The 18,902-nt window shown below is 47.8% G+C and overlaps 1 protein-coding gene across 4 annotated transcripts in view; it reads left to right on the forward strand.

Moving 5' to 3' along the window:
• The window catches only part of SHROOM3 (shroom family member 3), a 141,190-nt gene that overhangs the window by 76,734 nt on the left and 45,554 nt on the right, over window positions 1-18,902 (forward strand). Inside the window, exon 1 of one of the 4 annotated variants that reach the window (XM_086747209.1) lies at window positions 16,873-16,987. The exons of 2 other annotated variants lie outside the window; for them this stretch is intronic. The gene's annotated coding sequence lies outside the window, so the exon portion shown is untranslated. Of the gene's footprint in view, window positions 1-16,872; window positions 16,988-18,902 lie in introns of those variants that run through there. One more of the 4 variants, XM_086747210.1, reaches the window with a different exon arrangement.

Consider the following 18,902-nt stretch of genomic DNA (forward strand, 5'->3'; position numbering starts at 1 on the left):
CCAGCAAACCATCTTGTTGTGAAGCGTTGGCAAGGCCGTGGTTGGCATCCGCAGTGATCCTTAATGCAGGGCGTAGCTGCTTTCGGCGTTTACAGCTTCAGAGCTGTATCCGATGAGGAGGGAGGAACCATACCCGGATAATTTGACGGAGCAAGTGGCTACCTGGCAGTCTAGTGACCAAATGTAATTAAAAACATTCCTGTCTCCAGCACAAGGCTTGTGAATCTGTCCTGACTGTTTGTAATTAGAGATGTGGAGTGGATATATTGGTTTTGGAGTGAGACTGTTGGTACTTTCCTTGCTTCTGGTCCTCCTGTTTTATGGTGGCGTGTTCTTTGGGCTGTCCGGAGGAGTACAGCATCAGAAGTGACCAGGGAAGGAGCAGAGCAGAAAGCGGTGCGAGCAGGTTGAAGATCAAAGGGGAGGACTGCCCTGCTGCTTGTGTGCTCTTTAAAGAAAACATTTTGAATTTCAGCACATGGTTAACGAAGCTCAAGGCAGACTGATCTCCTGTTACTGATATAGTGAGAAGACACAGACCCCTTGCATGGGGAGGGGGAAATAACCATAAATTTAGCAAATACAGGCTGTACCAGGACAGCAGGAGGGCAGGGGAGAGTTCACTTGGGAAAATTAGCACGTTTCTCCAAGATTAAGCACAGCGGATTGTGGTACACTGCGGGATTACAGCGAGCTCCCACACTGAGCCTGAAATGTGCTTGCGCCTTCATTTTGCTCAGCCCTGTTTCCCACCCCAACCCTGACCTACGGGCCAAGCCTTCAATCAAAAGGGATCCTTATCTTTTTCCTTCTTTTCCAAAACTGTGTGAATGGCTGAGCAGGACTCTTTGAAGTCTGTGGGGTCTGCAAACTGCTCTGTGCTTTGAAACCCAGGCCGTGAATTTAGGCACCTGCTTTTTAAAGATCTTTATCTATAAATTTAGCAGTACTTCAGCTTCCCTATCTATATAAAAAGGTCAAATAATTCCTGCTTTCTTCAGGATGTGAAACAGGGGGAGTGGGGGAAAAATGCCCTTATGTTACAGGAAAATCTGATTTAATTTAATGTGGATGGGTACATGATGGACCTAACTGAGCCACTGTCTTTCAGAATATAATAAGGAATTAAATCACTTTCATAAATGTTTTATAGTACCCTCTATGAGAAAAAAAATATTTGATTTGATAGGGTAGCACAAAATATGCATAGAAAGGTTATCATATGTGATTCAGTAAGGTGACCTTTTCTCATAGGGATTCCCTTGTCTGCCTTTCTCTGGGTTTCTTTTTCCGTGTGGTTTCTCTGTCATCTCTTTTTGGGTTCCTCTATTAATTTCATCATACTCTGCCTTTCTCAGCTCCTCTTCCCCTCTGGGGCAGGTGAGAAGCAGCAACAGAGGAGGAGAGGGACCTGGGTGACAACAGCTTTTCCCCAGTCGTCAGCCCTGCAGTATCGCTCAGCGTAGGGAAGCGAAGGACTTTCCCAGGAGTGGCTCTCGTGGCTAGAGGAGAAAGGCAGTATCTGCAGAGGCAGTGCCTGAGCCAAGAGCGAGCAGGCTGTTACCCAACCGCGGCCTTTAGTTCGCAACGGTAAGGGCTGGGTTGAGAGCACCCGTAGGTGTGGTTGTGAAACTGGCAGTAAAATTTGTTTCCAATCTCTCTTCCTGAGTATTAGAGACCACACAGGGTAACTGACCAAAACCAGAAAAGATGTGAGAACTGCTGGTATTGCCTCGGTTTCTTTTTATTATCATTTCCCAAGGAGCCTTGACTCCACTGACAAACTTAAATAGGAGCTCTTATAGTTATTTATAAGAATATTTCAGGCTCTGAAGAAAGTGTCAGTATGGGGCTGGGATACATCATCACTCCTTTGTGCAGGTCTGTGAGGCAGTGCTGATCCGTTTGAGCTCTGACAGCTCAGGATCACTAAAACAGGAGGGCCTGGCATTAGCTTCATAGCGGATGGCAGTGCTTCTCCAAGGGGTAGCAGACACGTCCCCGTCTCCCTCTTGCAGCCCTCCTGCTTCTCCCTCCCTCTTTTAGTCACCTTGCTCTCCTGTACTCTTGTCTCATCAGCGCAGTGCCTGCAGCAATGGCAATTACTGCAGGGTGAGCCTACGACGAGCTGTGGCCCTCAGACTGCTGGCGAGTGGAGCTCTGTCATTATTACTGCCTGCCTGTTAAAAGGGTGAGCCAAGCTGGCTCCTTCTCCCTTCCTGCCCCTGGCCTGCCTTCCCATGCGCTGCCTCGCCTTCCCCATCGCAACCTGCAGCGCTGATGGTGAAGGTGCTTTACCCTCCTCGCAGAGCTCATGATGCAGTCAAATCTGCATGCGCTTAAGAAGATCCTGGCCTTCTGGACCGCATCGCGACGGTGCGTACCCCAGCTCCGCGGGTCTGATGAGTTTGTGCAATTTTTACAGTCGATTTGGTGTTTTACACCCCACTTGGACACACCAGAAGGACCCTGGCAGGTCTTTTGCTGTGGCTTCCTCATCTATCATGAGAACTTTTGCTCCCTTTGGTGACAGTTGATGGCAATTTAATGCTATTTGTTTTGTCTGTCTTGTTTTGTGCGGGATTGGACATTCGGAGGCATGGTGAGCTGGAACACTGAATTTTGCTGTCACCTCTCATTCTGTTTTGCGTCGTTTTCTTCTTCTTTTAATCATGAACCTGTATAGGTCAACACAGTTGAATCTGTTACGCTGATAGAAGGAGCCGTGCCTCGGAAATGGCATTTTTCTGTGAAGCAGTTCCAGTTCCACCAACCTGTAAACGGTGCTGTAAATGGGCAGCTTTGCTTTCTTCATTTGCCTCATGCTCAGTCCCTGCAAAGGCTCTATGTGGTCTCCATATTGTGACAGTATGTGTTTCAGTTGTTTAATGTAGTGTTATAAATGATGACAAGTTGATCAGAAAAGCATCGTATCCCACTGGGAGCTTTATGGCAGGTGGGCATCATGTCATTCAGACAAGTCCTAATGTTTGATTAGCAGTCATATGAAGTGCTTAATATTTCCTCCTTTTCTGGTGGTTTATTTATTCAGGGGCTGGGTGTGAGCTTCAGTAGTTAGTTGAAGAACTGGAGACTGCAGAGAGATCTGTTTTCCAGACCCGACACTGAATGTGTAGTGTTCTGGATTTGATTCCAGAACACAATCTGCTTTGCCTTTGCACGGATGCAGAAACGGCCACGATGGCGCTGAGTATTTCCACCCAACAGGAGTTAGGACCTAGTGACACCAGGGGTGGAGCAGCCTTGCTGTATAGCAACAGCGTAGCTTATAATTTAATCTTGACTTTATAAAATGACAAGACACCTTCCTTTTCTGCCAGGGCACTCTGCCTGCCACTGTCGCCATCCTGAGGGCAAACAGCACTAGGTGTTTTGTAGGGTGGGTTCTCTCTTCCTGAAGTGGGTTGTGGACATGTTCTCAGTTTCAGCAGCTGCTGGTCAGCTGTTCAATGGTCACTCTTTCAGCGCTCTGTTGTCATGTAGTCTTGAATGACTGCGATTCCTGAAGACACCATTGTTCAAGTGATTCCTTTTCTTGGAGTCCAAGTGTTTGGGAATTACGATATAACTGGCTGGGCTTTTCAGAAATACTTAAGATCTATGACAGTCCCAGGGAAATCAACATGGGTTGCAGCTTGGACATACTTAAATGGAGGCATTTTTACTTAGATGTCTAAGATTTTAGGTGTTTTACCCAACTCTAGATTAAGTCATTCTCTACCACTTACAGATTCAAGTATTTCTTTTTTGTTGTTGACTTTAAGTGTGAATTCCTCTGCTTGGCCTCTTCCAGTGTAAATAAACCGCAATTTCTTTTGGTGATGAAAGCTCACAACAGCACAGGGAGACTGACATCATGGTATCACAGCATCGGAGTTGCCATGCTGAGCGGCCCCAGGGGCGGCCGTAGCAGGGGGCTTTTCCCTCTGTCAAAGCCGTCACACCAGAGGGCTGAGTATCAGAGACGGGACATGGCAGGGGAGTTTGGAAAGTGCCATGCAAAACACTTGAAAAAATCCATCAGCACAAAGTGGTGAGACCTGTAAATGCTCCTTAGAGATTGATGCTAAGGGAAGCAATTTTCTCCTACTGAACTGAGCCTTGGCCTTTTTTTCTTTGCAGGGTCTTAGCCGCATCCTTATTATTTTCCTTTGGCAGTTTTGAGCTTACACCTCCCATCTGTGGATGAAGCAGCCCAGGAAGGACAGTTGCTCAGTGGTAACCGTGTAATGCTGAACACCCACCCTGTGCTCAGAGCATGGGGCTGGCTCTTCCACAGGATGCCTGGGAAGAACAGACGGAAATTGTTTCCAGTCATGCCTTGTTGTACTGCCTGGAACAGCATTGGTGGGAAGAAAGCCTCCAAGCCAGGCTTTACCAAGCGATGATGACCTCATTAGGAGCAGAAATAAACCCTTATATATACATGTTTATACATGTTGCAAGTGACGTGACATTTGGCAATTCCCAAATTCTCCATCCCTCAGTCTGGAGAAATAGCTGAACAAATTCTGTTCTCCGTAGTTTCAGCAATAATGTGTTACCACAAGATTTATACACGATACTGTATTCATAAGCACAGGGGAAAGTTTTTTAGACCAGTTGACTTGCAGATAGTGACTTGATTCACCCAGGGGCAACAAAACTCTACTCACCTGTAAAAGGGAAGGTAGGGACTTACCATTTTAGTCTGGAGATTTTAGAAGTTAATAAAATTAAAGTTAATTTCAATGTGCCTTTCCACATACGGTAAGTGTAGTTCTCATTTCAGGAAGTAATTCAGGTATGATGTCTCCTAGAGGACTAATAACAGGGTAGAGCAGAGTCATCGCTCTGTGAAATAGCTGTGTGACCTCAGAGGGGGCATAAACAGCGACTACCAGCAGTGCGTGACACAGAGTTTACCACAGGCTCGTTCCTATTTATTACAAACAGGCAACCCACTGAATTCCTCTTCTTGGGAGAGACTTAAACGAGCTCAGCCTCTTCTAAGACAGAGCAAGAAGACTTTCCTAAGGGATCTCACAGGATAACAAATGAATTCATTTCATCAGCATCATCATGTCTCAGACCAAGATCATTGCTGAAGAGCAGACCATAGCAACGTGTTCAGTGGTTCTGTGCAGCTGGCCAGTGGCACATCAGATCTCTTTTAAAAACACACTTGGCCTGGTGATGGTAATTTGCAGGTCTGAATCAAGCTTTGCCAGCTTAGAAGTTTTCACTTCTGTGGCTCACAGCTGCACTGTGCTCCCATTGCTAAATTATTTGCAGCTGAGGTTCCCTTTTTGGTTTTATTGGTTTGCATAGTGGTTACTTGTGAAACAGCACGTGAAATAAATTGAATTATTCTTCTTACCAAGACTTTGAGGGATCCCAAGTGTATTTTGGCATCCAGACCTATTAAATTTGTGCAAGCCTCAGGCACTTGTCTTTCCCTGTCCATTAAATAATATTCCTCCTTTCAGGAAACAAATTCCAGTTGACTTCAGCCCCTGTCACAGAGGTAGGGTCCCTATATACATGGGGAACTGAGATCCTGTCTCCCACATTTTGACAGAATTAGATCTGGATCAGAAGCTTCACACTCCTGATGATACCTTTCAAAGCCTTTTTCTTTGTTTTCTCTCACACCATTCAAAATTTTTGTCTCTATTTTTGGGTGATGGAGTGGGGACCTCATCATCATGAGCTTACATCAGAGTTGTGCAAGCTGTATTTAATTGCAAATTAGTAGGTGATAAGAGTCAGTGCTCCTCACTTGCTCTTTGGTTAGATTGCACACCTCTTAGTGAGCTTGATGGAGAGAGTGTAAGAGATGGCAGCAGCGAAAACGTGCTTACAAAGTAGAACAACTTCTGGTAGAGCAAGCCAAGAAGGGCATGTTACATGTGGAACATGACACGGTGTGTGTAATAAATCTGAAACTGAGCCCACAGAGGTTGTGATACAGTTGAGAAGATGGCTATATCAGACAGGTTAATGGTTTCAGAAGTTTTCATCAGCGGTTCACGGGCTGTGGTCTCACAGAGCGTTTGTAAGAGGCAGCTTTGGTTGTGGGCAGTTTGGTCTGTGACTGTCCCGGACAAGCAGCTGCGACTTACAACGGTTGGGAGCCAGGTACTGTGTTTGATGGGGCTGTTTGCAGACCTGTATCTTTCCTCACCTTGCAAATGCAAGGGCAAAAGCTTAAGGATGGGACGTATTTCCTGTGCTCTGGGGGCTCTGCCTTTCTCTACTGGTTTCCCTGAGCTTTGTGAGTCATTCAGTGTAAATTACTCCTCATGGAAACAGTGAGAATCAACTGAAAGCCGCCTCTCATTAAATGTTAGCCTACTGGCTTGCAGAATTCAAGCAAAAACTCCATTTGTTTCTTAAACCTTTATATATCCGTTAAAGAAGAAGTGACCACTGACCTAGAAATACGGCAGCTGCAACTCTGGCGATCGCTAAAATAGCCTCGTGGTGACCCAGTTTCTCCTAGCAGTGAGCGTCATGCTGCACGCGCGTGAATCCTTCTGGTAAACTCATCAACAAATGCTTCGTGCTGCTGAGGTTTTGGAGACGTTGCAAAGGAAGTGGTAAAATGGGAGGAACCGTGAGGTTTCTAACTGCTTGGAAAAATCTGGCTTTAGATAAGCCTCAAAGGCAAGAATCATCCAGTCGGAGCGAAATTTTTCAGAATGTCTGAAGAGCTGCTTCAGATTCGACTGACCAAGGCCCAGTTTTCAGACACAGCCAAATTACACAGGAGCCTTTAAAACAGTGAGCACCGAAGTCGCTGGATGTTTTGGGAAATGTGACCTGATATCTGTTGTTTGATCCCAGAGCTGCTGTGCGGTTTGCTCTTCCAGCACAGAAATGTTACAAGGGAGCGGGTACTGTAGGTTTTCAAGATGCAAGATCCAAATGAAAAACTACCCACATTTTCCGCCTTTGGGGCAATTTCTCAGTGTTTCCTCCCACCTAGGCTGCGGTTGCAGAAGTGCTGGAGCGAGGAGCAGAGCAGAAGCTGACAGCCTGCCTGCTGTGCAAGCCGAGTCTGTCTGTCCGTGGACGTCTCTGCTTTCCATTCTGCATCTTCAGCCTTGGAAATAGCCTTCCTTTTTCACACGCAGCTATTAGCCTGGCCTTGTCTCTGTAGTTAACAATGTGATACGGTAGACACGCACTTACGAAGCCCCTGAAGAAGCTGTCCAACTTCACAGAGAGCATTAGATGTGAGCCCTTGGGGACTCTCTCCTATAAGCTTATTTTGTTTTCATTATCTTTTTTGCTGTCCCATCTTGGGTTATGTGGAGCAACAGTGACATCCATTGGCCTATTAAGCTAATCAAAAGTATGCATGTATTTACACAAGGTGGAGGGCCGTACCGGAGGCCTCCAGCACTACAGTTTCTCATTTAAATAGCAGCTACTTGCTCTCCAAAACAACAGCCTCTCTGCTCCAGTAGCAACCTGTTTGCGTGCTTGTTTCAGATACTGACTCTTAATTCCTGCTAGGATGCTTAAAACATACTTTTTAAGATGTAGCTTAAAGCTAAGCTTCCCTTCTCACGGGAGATACCAAGGGACGTAGAGGCAAATTACCTGGAAGAAGAATTGTGGCAGCTCAGAGCTGGTGCGGTGACCTTTCTGCATGTGCCTTTGCGTGCGAGGGACTATAAAATGCTGAATTCTTTCAAAAATTTTCAGCTCTGCAGAACCAACCCGGATAGGAAAAAGTTAAAGCAATTTTGATTCAGCTTATTTGCTGGTGGTAATAGTTACATTTTAACTCAAAAAATAAAAATCTGTTTTATTTTAATAGCTATATCCTTTCTTGAAGACAAGAGGGTTTAGAAGGACCTCAGAAGAGAGAACGGGGAGAGACTGGGACATGTGGCGGAGGAACTGACAGCCGGAGGGCTGTAAAAAAAACAGTGAATGAAAGACTCAAAATCTGAAATAGATAGAGGATTCAAAAAATAGAGGATTTGGCAAAAACCAAAACAAACCCAATTTCATTTGAGAGGGAGATCTGGAGTTTCTGATTTCATTCCAAAAAGCCTGAAAACAGTTCAATTTATTTTTAACCTCGTAAGTAAATCACTAGACGTTTCCTGCAGACATTTCATTGAGCAGAACCAGTGTCTGTTGTAAATTTTTGACCAGCTACATCTACAATCCCGTTTCAAGGTCACACAAGCCGTGTGTGAAAGGCAGTCTGTCTGAGGATCAGGACTGAGCTCGTAAGCCTGCGGGCCCGTTTCCGTTGCCCTGCAGCGCAATGCAGCATTGCGGCTTGTATCTGCAACGAGGTGCAGCCTCTCCCTCTTGACTGGGACAACTGGAACTTCACCCAGCAAGGTCAGCACAGGGTTTTTCCCTTCCAGCGTCACCAGAGATAGAGGAAAAAAGAAGTTATGCTGATTCATGCTGTCCGATTTGGAGTCGAGTTCATAGTTTTCAATTAGAAAGGAAGTTGTAAGTGCTGTGGATGCTTCTTTGGAGCAGCCGTAACTGAGGGGAGCTAGAGGAGCTCAGCATCAGGTCTTCAATTAATTTCAACAGCTTTGGATCAGGTGTCCTGTTCACAGCACCTGAGAAGACGGATCTTCCTTTTATTTAGATGACCATTCCAGCGGAAGAGCCCAGGAAGCGTTTCCAGGTGATTCTCAGTGTATTGCAGAACTTCAGATTGCACTTTGTTGGATGTGTGTACAGTGAGCAGCAGGGAAGCTCAGGAAGGAGCTTTGCCTCCTGTCCCTCCAATCTGCACTGTGCTGGAAATGCTTTCGTCCAGCTTATATGATTTTAGCCCGTAGAGTATCTTTCCTTCACCTGCCTGTCATTTGCATTGCCACTTTGTATGGTCTCACAGCTTGCAAATGTTTCTCCTGGATATTTTTAGATACTGCCATCTCACACAGCCCAATCCAAACGGTCTGTTCCCTTTTGATACCAAATCTTCTCCTTGCCTGACTTCGGGAACTCCTCTGTGGGGATTCACTGGTGCTCTCCTTCCCATCTCCCTCTGAAGTGCTCTCATGGTTGTCTGTGGCTGCGTGTCTGTAGCTAGTGCCAGTGCACTATGGCTATGCTTTCAGGGACCGACAGGAGAGCACATAATTTCTTTTTTTCAGCTCTCTTACTCATTCTCTAGCTGATTTCTCTCTCACACTCACACAGCTGTTTTGCAGGCCGTTTGGGTTTGCAGGGGCTGATCTTCCCAAGCCATTACCAAAGGCTGGAATTTCCCTGGGTGTTGACTTTTTGATGCTATTGAGTTCCTTCTCTCATTCCTGCAGTATGTGGTTTCCCAGGGAGTGGCTGGCTGTCAGCTCAAGTTTCTTTGGCTATACTTTGTATACATTTTCCATGATCAGGGACCAAGACTGAGCACGGGATAAAATCCTGCTGTTTGCGGATAACAACAGATAACATTGTTGTGCTAACAGACATTTGCATAAGAGATATGAAAACAGCCCCATTCATGCCCTTCCCTGACGGTGCTGGGTCTTACAACGGCTTTGAAATTTGAGGTGGGTTGTTGCTCGATTGCATAAGGCAACTGGCATTGCCACAGCTTTCCGCAGGCTGCAGGTGCACTGGACTTATCTGTCCCGGGTCAGCCTGCCAGCAGCGGGAGGACAAGGACAGCATTCCTGCCACTGCTGCAAAGCTCCCGGCATCTCGGGGGAAACTGTAGACTGCTTATGGGTGTCTCGTCTAAAGACTTCAAAAGATGGAAGGGAAAGTACTATATTTGTGCTCCAGAGCAGGCTTAGCCCCCTTCTTACCCTCCTAAAAAAAATCCAAATGCTTTTTGGTAACAAATAAGCCAAAAGTGGTCTTATTTCCTGAGAAATTATTGGCATTTCATTGACAAACAGAATACTCCAAATGTGCAGTTGCATATACGGCACCATACAGGGCGAAGGCTGCAGCAGCCGGTCGTTACACCTGAGACCTGCGTTGATCCAGCCTTTCCGGTGAGGACAAACAGGGTTATCATTTCCAGTGAGCTTGTAGCATGCAATGAAAGGAAGGCTTTCTTTCCCACTGCTAAGAGGAACCAGGGTTGATGCTCTCCTGTCACACAGGGACCTTGTTCTCTCTGTTTGTCCCTAATTAATAACATCCTGTGCTGATTACTGGTGTCACACAGTAGCTTCCAGTACTGCCCACTCAGGTGCTTTATTTTGCTTGCGCCGCTACACCAATCTAGCAAAATGCAGGAGATTTGAGGCAGCAAGGAAGCTTTAATTTAGAAAATGATCTCTTACACAGGATTCTGCGAGGAGCTCCTTGAGGACTTGCACAGATGTCTAAGGTGGCGTGATGTGGCCCTGCCGCGCCTACGAGACCACCGTGGCTGTGGTAGGGACGAGTCCCAGCTGGGGGCTTTCATGGCTCTGCTGTAGCGAAGGGGAACTGGACGTTTTCTCTTTTGCTGAGCTCCCAGTGATCCGTGCTCTCACGCACGGGAGCAGTTTGCAAGTTTTCAGCAAATAATGCTTTTTTACTGTCTTGGTGAAAGGAGGAAGGCAAAATTAAAAAAAAAAAAAAAAGAGAGAGAACAGGTTGTGAACCTGCTGTTCTCAGATCTCTCCGATAAGGACAGTTCCAAGTGCGTGAGAAGTTTCCTACTCCGAGATTTATTTACTTCTGAAAGAAAAGCCACCTTCATCTCATTATTTTATTTTCAATACAGGTTTTAATTTGGTGAGAAAATATCTTCCCCATAAAGGACCTATTCTGCCTCATTAACTCCTATAAAAAGCATCCCCCCCAAGCTTGAAATGTTAAAAGAAGCATAAATTAAGAGTAAGTTTGTTGTTTGCCGCTTTAATCAACAAACAATCTTAAAAGGGACCCACAAAAGGTTCTGTAAACTAAATTTATTAGTGAGCAGGAAAACTGGCCTTCAGCTGCGCTTTCCTCCCCTTCCCAGACCCCCCGAATTTGGAGGGGGGTGGTTTTTTGGAGTGACTGGTTTTGTTTAGTGTCGTACTCTCTTAGGCAGGTTGCTCTGGTCCCATGGATCTCTGTCAGACTTTTGTGATGCAGCTGAACTGAAGTGACTTGGGACAGAGTCTGTTAATTAGGTCTGCAAAGCCTCCTCATTTTTCCTTCGCTGTACAAATGTCCTTTTTTTCCTCTTCTTTTCCCTAAATCTGCTTGTCAGTGGCTCAGAAGCAAAGAGGAGGTTTTTCACAAGAAGACAAAACTGCCATGCTGTCCGCCTTCCTTTTGCCTCTCCAGGATGCTAGAGGAAAAGTAAATGCACATCTATTTTCTGCCCTTTTCCTCTCCTTGGTATGTTTAAGAAGCCTTCCTCTATTTCCTCTTTATGCGATCATAATTATCATCGTTTATATCTTAGGGATATCTCCACTCGCAGAGTGGTGCTCACAGGGGCTGCGGTGCCGAAAACTGGGGAAAAGCTTAGGGACATTATCTAGAAAGTCTTACTGCAGGGGACAGGATAGTTGGATAAAAACATTAAAAATTAACTTTCCTGAGCCAGCACATGTGAATATGTCATTTCTTTCCGAATTCCCCTTGGCATAACAGTGAACTTCCTTACAAACCTCTTGCATTCAATTTCATTTCAATCTTAAACCAATTTTTCATGGTTTTATTTGGGAGAAGTCTCCATGAGAAAATTTAATAATGGATTTTGCTCATTGCTGCAGGGTTTGGACTTCCTTGCTTCTTAATTTTTTTCACAGCTATCTTAAGTTCAGTCTGAGATACGCAGTGTAAGAGGAATCCAAGAAAAATCGCTTTTGTTCACTGGAAAAAACGGCCTTGACCCATTAGAGAGCAGTTTCTGATATTTATCTGAACACCTCCTCACCTTCCAGGAGTTAATTTGAATGGGAGATGAGCCAAAATGAGGAGTTTCTCTAAACTCCCCCGAGCTTTATGGGCTTGGGTTAAAACGGTCCTGGCTCTGAACAACTTGTGGTTCAGGTTTGCAAAATCGAAAGACGACTGGGCACGTTTTGCAAAACCCGAACCTCCCCTGGAGTTTTGCTCTCCTCTGATTGATGGCCCTGGCTCCAGCCGCTCCCTGCTCTCACTCTTCATGGTCTGTGGGTAGGTCAGCATCACAAACAGCTCCTCAAAGGAAATCATCCTGCTTCAATGCAGCCCATGTCTTATTTCAAAAACTAATTTCCTCTGTCCGTCCCACACCTTCCCTTCCTCCACCAGCAAACGTGACACAGGTCTCGCGTTTCACACCAGCTGCCTGAGCAAATGCACAAACCGGTCCAAATGTACTGTAGCCTGGCATCTGCAATGGCCAGCAACTGGTGACATAAATTACAGGCACAAGACAGTTTCCTTTTGGGGCATTTGGCATTGTCCTTTCATCCTTCAAGTCAGATCTTTTTTCCATTTATGTAGCCCAGCTCAGTGTCCAGCAGCTCGCGTTGTGAGAAACAAGAGGACAGGGAGGCAGAGGAGTGTGAGAGGAGGGGGAGCACAGGGAGCCGGGGCTCTGCGCCGTTCCAGTGCCATGACGCCCTTCCAGTGCCATCGCCGGGGCACGCAGGCGTGCAGCGCTCCCCCACCTCGCAGGAGACGTTGCAGTTTTATTTAAACAGGAAGAAGGAATTTTTTGTGGTTATCCAGTGCCCTGGGAGCACGCTGTTCATTGAGCAAGGCAGTGCCTGGCATCCAGGGTGCCTGGGGCCAGGGAGGTGGAGGACAGGAGCTCTGGCTGCCACTGGCTCCGGCACTGTTGAGCGTTGCTGCGATGCAGAGTCCAGGGGCATCAGGGTGAATACAGCCTCCTAAAAATGCACTCGGCGTTCACGTTCTCTGTGATACCTGGGCTTTCTCATTCTGCCTGCTAGCCTGTATCTTTAATTTGTTTTTGGTGCTCTGATGAGTTTCTTAATATTAATTTCCCTTTGGATTTTTTTGCTGTTCATTTGGGGATTTGGAGGGGTTTTTTGTGGTGACTAGAAAAAAGTGAAAGAGAAGAAACTCCCGGATGAATGTCCGAGTCCTTTGTTTCCCCGCAGCACGGTTATTCCTGTCGTGTCTGGTGAAATACACGGGGAAGGGGAGGTACATGGAGTTTGTTATTCATGGCATCAAACTGAAAAATGTGCTTGAGTGCTTTGCAGGTCTAGGGCAGTTGTACCCACTTACCGCGTACGCGCATTCATCCTGCAAGTATGCAGTGGCCTCGGCTCGAGGAAACATGCTGTGTTTATTCTTCCGTCTCCATTACCAAGTCCATCAGTGACACGAACTGAAGCAGGTAATAGCTCGAAAGCCTCCGTGACCCGTAGAAATGCATTAGGCAAGGTGTGCAGCTCATGTTTTGTGCTCCGCTGACCAGAATGCTAGATTTTGTTTCAAAGGGGCCACTGACATTGAGCAAATTTACGGCACGCAAAGTGGGCTCTGTAACCTGACCCTCAAAATCATCACCACCATGGGTCAACTCTCCCCTCACCGTCCAGAGCTCTAGTGGTGATGGCTCCTGCAGCTGATTCCCTAGGGAATTATTTGCAAGAATAGTGTAAATATAGCCCTAGGGCGTCTTAAAGACAAACAAGGCAGATGCACGTCAAGGTGGTGTGTACACAAGTTTTTCTTAGGCTGTCCCCCTGCTCCAGATCCAGCTGGCAGGCTCCAGCACTGATGACAGCAGTGTATATGCTAGCTGTTTGCTGTGACGTGGAAGCTAAAGTGAAATTGCCTGCTTGCTTTCAATTTGACTCCCACCATTGCCAGGTGGGAAGGGGCAGTGAGATGGGCAAAGTCTTCACCGCACCCGTTGAACACGTCCTCATATCCTTCTCTGCCATGTGTCACTCAGCTTCTCGGGCAACTTGCTCCAGTTGGGAGAAGCATGTCAGAAAACCATCTTGGCGCTGGAAAGTCCAGCTCTAGTTTCTTTAGTTTAAGTCCAAGGACATAGATTGTCAAAGGCCATGAAAACCCCAGCAGGACTGAGGAAAATGCGCTGTGTTGATGATTGCAGTTCATTGAGGGAGGCTGTATGACCTCTACTCTTGCGCTTAAATAGGATTAAACTGCCATTGGAAGCAAACACCGAGCAAGAAAACAAAATCCGGCAAAAAATGTTAAAAACAAGCCTCTGAGTCCTCCCCCTGATTCTTACTCCATGCAGGATACATCATTTGTGTTGAAGGTTTCCTTTTGTCAGCAGTATGTGCTTGTTATGATCCCTCATAGTTAATTCCCACTGGGACTAGCTGCCCGTCATCTGCCTCAGGGTGAGTACCTGTGCTATCATAAGTACATAATGCCTAAATAAATACTCCGAGGCTATGGGGAGCCTCAGGTCTAAGCTACAGGTGGTGATGTTTTTGTTGTTGCTTTTATCACAGAAGGACAAATGTTCATGAGCTTTTATGATTACATCCCAAAAAAGGACTTTGTTTCATTACCTGGTATCTTCTGGGAAACTGTTTACCACTCGGTATCTCTCAGAGTTGCTGGCCAAGATGCAAAGTACACTTCAAGTCTTTAAAATCTCAATAAAAACCATCTGGAATCATTTCATGAAGCAAATTATTGCGAGTCCATCTGCCTCCAAATGGAATGGTCCTGAACAGGTGACATGCACTGCATATGCTGGTGTGGGAAAACACGGTGTTCCACATAACTTTCCAGTCAGAGAGAGAAATCACACTGGGGAGAGGCGGTAGCAAAATTAATGCCTTTAACTGAATGACGTTTGCAAGCAGGAGGTTTGCTGGCAACTTGCTTCTGGATAAAGCAATTGGTTTTTCAGCTGGGCGGTGGGTGTGTTTGGTTCAGATCAGAAAGGGACCCTTGCCCGGAAAGCAAACCGGAGGGCAGGCGTCACCTGAGTAATCTTTCTTCAGCGTTATTACCAGGCTGTTTAATCCTGTTTCCAAAAACTGACCTTTCATGTCATAAGATAGTGATTTAGAGCTGTGGAAATTATTAACCCGTTTTGGTAGCGCAGCCCCTTAGTCACGTGCATGGGAGGAGGACATTGTTGTCCCCTGATGGAGATGTGACCGAGATGGCCATGCTAACTGTGTAGCATGCTCAAAGTCATCACAAACAAACCGGGGCTGTGTCCACGCGTGTGATAGCATGACGGATTTTACAGGGACGAGTATTTTTCACTAGGAAGCGTAAGTGGAAAAAATATGGGAGGTGGAGCTTAATCTGCTGTGAGAGGTGCCGCTTCATGATGGGTTTCATAATTCAGATTCACAGCCGACACATACTGCCTTTATAACCTCACCTCGAGAGTTTCTTCAGCATCTCACGTTCAGGTTTATCGCAGGCTCTGTGATTTGTACATCTTCTTAAACATTAAGCATTTTTAGGCTGGTGACTTAGCAGATAAAGGGATGTCAGCATGAAAAGTGGCACTGGCTGAGCGTAATTTAACCTGGTAGAGATGCGCCCCTGCAAAAGGCCATTAAGCCACTTTTATTATTTTTTTGGGGAGTCTTTTAGTTCAAATAAGACTGACTGGAACGATTTTAAGCTAAGACAGAATGAGTTACTTATGAACTGAAATAAAACCATCCATGTAACCTTTTATGACAGCCTAACAGTGGGTGAATGAACGGCGTCAGGGAAGCCATCACGTTCCCCCACGGACTCGCCGTCTTCCTTCCGCACGGCTCTCTGGTGTTACAGGCCGTGGCGTCAGGAGCAGGTGCCGCATTCACACCCGGGTGCAAAACCAAAGAAGGAGGGTGAACGCGGAGCAACCTCTCGGGAGGAAACAGCTACTGGACGCAAAACCAGGAGTCCGAAAGGAGGATGCAGGGCAGAAAGGGAGAGGAAGGTGTTAGGCATCAAAAGGGCAGCAAGGTGGACGGCAGGGAGGAGGAAAAGCAGAAGCTGATTTCATTTCACCTGCAAAATCTGTCGTTGCTGGGAAAGTTAAATCCTGCAGTCTTCAGCCAGGAAGACTTCCACAACATGAAGTCTGGCCACTTTAATTCCTAGATAAACCAGCTCGGTTCAGTAATGCCACTGTGCTCGTTTTATGCCGGCCAAGAACAGGACATTAGAAGTACAAATTCCTGCCTTAAACTTTAACTCCTTGCCCTGTGCATGACACAAATTATTCTGTGACTCGAAAGGGGGGTTTTTTTCAGTTATTTATGGCAAATATGAGAAACGGGACGGATTTATTTTTCTTGCCTCTGCCTGGCATCTTCCTTCGTGAGATACAACAGTTGAGGTTTGTGTAGCTTTTAAATTCATTTAATATAGCTCATTTGCTGATTCAGTGTCCTGTGTGAAACAAGCCTCGTAGGTGACAGGAGGTGCTGCGCTCACAGGGCTTGCTGTGGCTGGCCAAACGCGCTCTCAAGGACCAGCAACTAGCGGCCTCTGATTTATGGGATGGTGGGACCGGACTTTCACTGGGACGGGCGAGGGAGAAGACGGCAGCGTGGTTCCCCCAGGCCTGGGTGGGAGCTCAGGCCGCGCTCATGCCGGTGGCACAGGCCCAGCGGAGCTGTGCGGGGAGGCAGAGCTCGGTAGCCGGCCAAGTTTTGCGGCGTGTGGCTGCTGGTTTTCTGCCCAGCCGTCCTGGCCATACAAAAGCGCAAGGCAGCGGGAGTCGGTACCGCTTCACCCAGGGCCGCTGCGGGTTTCGGCCGCGTCTCGCAACCCCTCGGCATCGGTTCCTCGCCCCAACACCCCGCGCTGGGTGCTGAGGGGAGGCGGGAAGCGGTGTTGCGGGAGGGAGCGGGGGCGCTTTCCGCGGGGCTTCGGGCTACAGCCTTCCCGCCGCCTCCCCCTTGCGAAGGGCCGCTTCTCCCGGGGCCGGCGGGGCGGTGCTGGGGGCGGGCTGCCAGCCGCGGCACCTGCAGGGGAGAGGCGGCCGCTGCTCGGGCCGCCGGGCTCCGGCGCCCTCGCCCGGGGCTGGGAGCGCGGCGCCGCCGCCGCCGCCGCCGCCGCCGAGGAGCTGGTGAGGCCCCGGGGCACGGTGAGCGCGGCCGGCGGGAAACCGGGCTGGCGGCGGGGGGTGCGGGCGGTGCGCGGGAAGCGGGGTGCTGGGAGCGGCCTGCACGGGGGTCCCCGGGGTGCAAGGGCGGGATAACAAAGGGCTGGCACCGGCGGAGGGCGGTTGGAGGGCGGCCGGCCCCTCCCGTCCCAGGGGCTCCCTTCTTGTTGGGTGGTTTTGGGTGCAGGGAGGGAAGGGGTGTGGGATCAGACCCCGCCGTGCTGTGCTTCCCTCTGTCCGCCTGTGAGAGAGCTCTTTGCTCGGAGGGATTCTCCAGGTGTGATTTAAAACCCATCTTTTCACTCTGACTGTGCGCACAGCTCCAGGACCGTGTCGCCCAGCTGTGCGGTGTCCGAGGGTCTCTGGGGTGAACGGCGGGTTTCTCCTTTGCGTGCTGTTGCATGTTTGACTAAGCCGTGCGGTGTTCTTGGAGGTGGTTCTGCTGGCACGCGCCTTGCAATGAGATACCGGGAGGAAACTGAGAAATTTTATCACCTGCTTGGAATGACCCACGGACTCCTTAAAATGGCCAAGAACAGAATTATATTCAAATGTAACATTGTCAGCCAGCATCTTGCTTTGTAAATTTGGGAGGAATGTGACCCACAGACCTCTTTTGGCCTTCACTCCAGTTTTCTCCTCCTTCTGCCCAGAAGGTCCAGAGATGTGTTTTTCTCGTTCCCTGCTATAATGCCTTTTAAAGACTGATCTCTGCGTGTTCTTCTGCCTACACCAAGCCTTAAATTTCCTATCCATTAAGTGCTCTCTGCCCGTGAGGTGACAGCAGCAGCACCCACTGAAGCCTGTGCATTTTTCATCCCAAACCTCAGTTATGTTTTACCCTCCTTTGCCTGGCAAGCAGTGAGGTGAATCTCAGCAGCCCGGCGTATTTTCTCAGCAGTGGAGGCCTGACTCGGGTCCTATAGGTGCTTGTCAAGCTTTTCCTCAGCTCTAGCAGCAACAATGTTAGGGAAAAATCAATGCCCTAAAAATCCTTTGACTGAGAGAGGTGAAGTCCAGGCCAGCCCACACTGGTGAGAGAGGGGTGCTCCTGCAGGTCCGTAATATGGGGATTTGGAGGACTGAGAGCTTGTTGGCCCACATTGAGTGGTGCTTGGCACCCGTGGTTCTTAAATCGAAGAGGGAAGTCCAGTTTGACTGAAATAAGGATTACTGTAACTTTTATGGGAAAGTTCAGGCTGTCATTTAATAACCACAGAGACTTTTCTTCCAGAGATCAGCAAGCCAGAAGTTTAGGTATAAAACATTGCTGAGAAGTCAGCGACTACGTACGCAGTCAGCTCAGCCTCCTTGGCGTTGCTCTGCAGAGAGGGCTGCTACCGTGGCAGGTGGGGGTCCTGCTTCTGGAAGACAGGCACCCTGTGGTTCTGCAGCAGCCAAGAGCCGCGTCAACTGGCCCTGCGTTTGGTAGCTGGCAAACAAGCAACCACTGGATTTTTAATGAGAAGAAAAAATGGTGTGATGTAGAGCCCTTCTCCCTCGGCGCAGTGGACTTGCTCTTGGCAGCAACAGGAGAAAAGCTGTGCTCCTCACAGTAGGATGCAGCTGGCGTCAGTGAGCAGATGGACTCGAGAAAGGTGCTGAGGGAACAGCAGCGATGGGGAAAATATCCTTCCTGCGTTTGTGTGGTTAGGGAGGATCCTACTGTAATGGGAAGCCCTCTGAGTGAGGAATCATCGTTCACCGCTGTGTTTGCAGAGCATCTGGCACAGTGAGGCGCGGTCCGTTCCTGGGCTTCCTCACCTCAGTGGCTGTAAATAAATAAGTAAATGAATAAGCAGGATATGACATCAAGCGGGGTATTTTATAATGGCACTCTTCCCTAGCCCTGTGTGATTCCCAGCAGAATTTCTAGCTTGGCTAACATTTGTTTAGA

Source organism: Chlamydotis macqueenii, chromosome 4 (genome assembly GCF_036417535.1).
Source record: "Chlamydotis macqueenii isolate bChlMac1 chromosome 4, bChlMac1.mat, whole genome shotgun sequence".
Taxonomy (NCBI): domain Eukaryota; kingdom Metazoa; phylum Chordata; class Aves; order Otidiformes; family Otididae; genus Chlamydotis; species Chlamydotis macqueenii.